This window comes from Galeopterus variegatus, unplaced genomic scaffold (genome assembly GCF_000696425.1).
Source record: "Galeopterus variegatus unplaced genomic scaffold, G_variegatus-3.0.2 Scaffold11097, whole genome shotgun sequence".
In the NCBI taxonomy this organism is placed as follows: domain Eukaryota; kingdom Metazoa; phylum Chordata; class Mammalia; order Dermoptera; family Cynocephalidae; genus Galeopterus; species Galeopterus variegatus.
In genome coordinates this window covers 18012-22736 of record NW_007737208.1, presented here as the reverse complement: position 1 = coordinate 22736, position 4725 = coordinate 18012, and positions in this window count along the sequence as shown.

The window sequence follows — 4725 nt, the reverse complement described above, 5'->3', positions numbered from 1 at the left end:
TAAGAAAATTTCATAAGAGGTTAGAATACAGAAGCCAAGCTCCCATTCTTAAGCATCTCTTTCTTTGGTTTCACATAATTCACTGTTAAATCTTGTGAAAAAGCAATAAATCTTCAGCAATGTTGTTCTCCCAACATTAAAATGTAAGTAAAATATTCAATGAGATCCTCTCAGGGAAAAAAAAATACAAAAGTAAGTAAAATGTAAAAATATTCAGAAATTCAAGGGAAAGAAGGATTCCTTATTAATTTGATAACCTTGAGAACTGAAGTTTTACCTGTAGGTGATATTTCTATGTAACTACCTCTTTAAATGGTGGGCTTGTTTTACTTAAGCACATTCAGGTGACTTATAAAATCTTTCACATGTAATGCTTTCCTCAATCTCATCTTTACCTGCCAAGATCATTAGAAGAAAACAAATTAGTCTAACAGACCCTGAGAGCATTATTATACTATGAATGTATGCAGGTACATTTGTCCTTATTCTGAATGGCTAAGGCTTAAATGCTTTTCAGTATATATCAACCCGTGATTTCACGTAACCCTGTGATTTGTTAAATCCTGACCTGTGCTTGTTCAGTTGTTTTGAACCAAATACAGATTTGGTTCACATTACTTATAATTATCACCATAAAATTTCATCCTGTTATGTTCAACCCATTGCTTCAATCTACTAAAAGTTTTCTGAAGTCTGAAGCCATCATTCAATTATCCCTTATGTTCTTCTGCTGGGAGTCATCATAAAACCCGATAAGCAAGCTTTCTATGTTTCATGTGTTGTTAAAATTGCTAAAATATGGCAGAGCTGAGGACCAAGACAGCTGCACACGATCAGAAACTCCAAAGGAACATGGATCAATTAATTATCATGTTTTGGGAATGCTGCTCTTAAAACTTCCAAAGAAGAAATGAAGTCTCTTTCCTTAAATGTTCACAAGCAATTTTTTAAATAATCCATTCAAGAATATAGTCAAGGTGATAGAGTTCTATTAAAGTTTTGTTTTAACAGTTGTTCTAGTGAAAGATCTTTTCCCAACAGAATAAACTTCTAAAAAGAATTGGGGGCTGCCATTGAGAAAGGCTGAAAATTTAGTTTTTCATATGCAAAATTTTCAAGAATAAACTACCAGTGAATTAATGCGCTCTTTGAAAATGGTTTTTCTAAAAAAAAAAACAAAAAAAAAAAAACAGGTTTTCCTGGAATGGGTTTATAGCTGTTATCCTGAAATAGAATGCACTTAGAGGAATTTTTAAACTGATAGTAAATGAGATAAGTAGTTTGGGAAATCTCCAAGTCAAATGGTAATGTAAGTAGAAGTTCAATGAACGGGAATATAAATTCCAAAGAAATATTTAGAATAATCATAAATCTGAGTGCAAAAAAGGCAATTATACAATCTCAAGAGGGAAATAGTTCTGAATATTTAAAATAAATAAATGAAATCGTATCACCCACTTCCACACTATTCCTCCCTCTCTCTAGCCCACTCATGCAGAACACTCCTGGCAAGTACTTAGACAACAGGAAATCCTCTGAACTGAAGCCACGTTGTAACCAAACTGCTATCATTTCAAGAGACTGTCAACCCAAACTCACCCAGACTAAATCTTCTATTTGCAAGGTACAATCAAAGTAGTTTTAATAGCTGTTTGATGTGGTGGCATCAAACTGGCCATATCACAGGCAACGTCACTATTGCCAAGTAATGTGTCAAAACAGACACTTCTGCACCCACGTGATTGCCTGTTCTGTGCTCTGCTTCATCATTGCGCACACACATTTAATTGGATTTTTTTATTTTTAAAGCCATGTCTAAAGGCAGGAAATGGTACGGGAGAGGAGGGATAGTGAAAGGCTGATTAACGGACACAAAAGTATAGTGAGATAGGAAAAATAAGCCCAATTGGTGTACTGTCAACCCAGAAATCTATAATCAATAATGTTTTACTGCATGTAACCAAATGACTTATAAGAAAGGAGATCAAATGTGAACATCACAAAGAAATGATTAAGTTTTGCAATGAGGAATAGGCTAATATCTTGAATAGATCAACACACAGTGTGTACATGTATTGAAATATAACTATGCATTCCATAAATATGTATAATCAATGTTTCAGTTTTTTTTTTTTTTAAAGCATCATGTCAAAATGGCTGTCATGCAAAACACTTTGATTTGGTTGCTTTAAATCAGGGGTTGGTTTTCCTTTTTCTGTACAGGACCAGATAGTAAATATTTTAGTGTTTGCAGGCTGTAAAGTCTGTCTCTGCTGCTGTAGTGCAAAAGCCGCCACAGGCATATGTAAACAAATGGGTGTAGCTGTGTTCCAATGAAACTTTATTTATAAAAAAATACACGGCAGGCTAGATTTTGTCTAGGGGCCATAATTTGCTGACCACTATTAATATGACTGGGAACAATTAACATAAGTTATAAAGGAAAGAATATTTGCAATTCATATCACAAACGGTTAATCTTTCTAATACATGAGGGGGTCTTCAAAAAGTTCATGGAAATATTTTTAATATGTTTTAATTCTATTTTTCCACAAACCTTTTGAAGTACCCTTGTATATATAAAAGTAATGATTCTCCATAGCTTCACAAATAATATAAATCACCGAACTTTTGGATTTCTGCCAAAATAGTTTCAAAGACACAATTACCCTTTGATCCAGAAATCTCATTTCAGGAATTTGTTCTCTAGATGTACCTATGCATTTGTTTATAAGGTTATTTACTGCAGCTCTGTATGCAATAATAAAAGACTGGAGACAACCTAAGTGTCAAGTGGTAGGGAGCTGGTTAAATAAATCATGGTATCATCACAATGGAATACGACATAGCAATAAAAGAATGAGAACAATCTCTACGCCCAGATGTGGAACGCATAGTTAGGTGAGAAAGGTGGCAGAACAGAACATCTGGTAGACTACCTTTTTCACAGGAAGAAAAATATATTTGCCATTATTTCCATAAAGAAGCACTAGATAATAAAACAAGAAATTAATTTTAAGTTGTTTACCTAGAGAGACGGTAGAGGCAAAAATGAGTGAATAAGAAAAAAGTGGGAGTGAGATTTCTCAGCACATTTCTTTTCATATCATTTTAATTTTAACTGTGTTCATATATCACCTGTCCAAGAATTCTAAGTTAAAATGGGGAGAGGGCAAACATCATTTACAGTAACAGCACAAGATAAAATATCTAGGAATAAATCTTAAGAAATGTGTAAGACCTATCTGGAAATACCTTTAAGATGTTCCTGAAAGATACAGAAAATTGGAAAAAAAATGGCAATAAGTCCTCCCGTCCCTATATGAACACCCCTTTGCAATAAGACTTTGCCACTCCTCCCATTAAGACTCTGGACATGTTCACATGCTTGCTGTGGCCAACAGAATAGGGCAAATGTGATATAAGCAAAGGCATGAAAAGCACTTGCACACTGGGGCCTGCCTTCTCTTCTACCAGGATCACCTCTGCTACACTGAACCAGCCTGGGTTAGCCTCCGCAGGTGAGAGACTACAGAAAAGAGGCCCAACGTACAAGGTGAGGCTCCAAGTGGGAGAGGCTGCCCAAGACCATCCAGTCTCAGCCAGGCTTTCCAGACCATAAAAACCATGCAGGGCCAACCCACAGAACCATAAGAAATAAGAAGTATTGTTGTTTTAAGTCATGAAGTTTTGGGGTAGTTTGTTATGTAGCAAAAAGTAATTCATTCAAAGAGCCTCTCATGTTTTTCGATGAAAACCCAATATCATCAAGACAGTAAAATCTACCCCTTCATTAATTCTAATAAAAATATAAGCAGGATTTTTTTTCTTCTGAAACAGGATAAATTGATCCAAAATTCATTTCGACATACTAATAAACATAAATGTTCCTCAATTTTTTTCACAAAAAAGAGGAAAGACTGGAAAAGTCAAAAGTCTACAACTAGTCCCAAAGACAGATATATATAGAAATGTAGTAATATAATAAAGATGGAATTTTTCTGTTTTAGAATAAGTAGCTACCTGGAAAAAAATAAAATTGGATCCCTACCTCATTCGCTACACCAAAATAAACTGTAAGATGGGTCAAAGATTTACAACGAAGGGGAAAAATAGGTAACCATATATCTAGTGGTCAGATTGCGTTCTCCAAATAACATTTTTCATTAAAAGGAACCAGATTTACTTAGAGAAACAGCTAACTCCAGGTTTCAGGGGAAAAAACAAGAACAAAACCCTTACATGACATACAAGATGGGCCTGGAGCATCTTTTCCTACCAGATTATCAAAGACACTAGCAAGATCTACTATGGTTATATCAAAAGGACACAGGAGCCAACCTGAAGATGGGCTTGCTGCCCAGATGTGGGACAATATGAACATCAATCAGGACAATGATTGCAATGGACTGAAACACTAAATTCTTTAAATCTGTAAGTTCATAATGATAAAACTAATTGGTCACCATTATAAAATACTAGGGAACCAACTTTGAAAAGTGGTAAATAAAGGTGAAGAAAACAAAACACTTACCCTGCCTCTCCTTTAAAAATTGTACCTTTGAGTAATCAAATAGCAGATTAAAAGTTTCTCTTTATAAAAATATTCCAGCTAGTAAATGAAGGAATAACAGAATCAGAACATCATTTTTCAATCCCCAATGATTTTTTTAAAATTATTTTTATTTTGTCAATATACAATGTAGTTGATTATTATGTCCCATC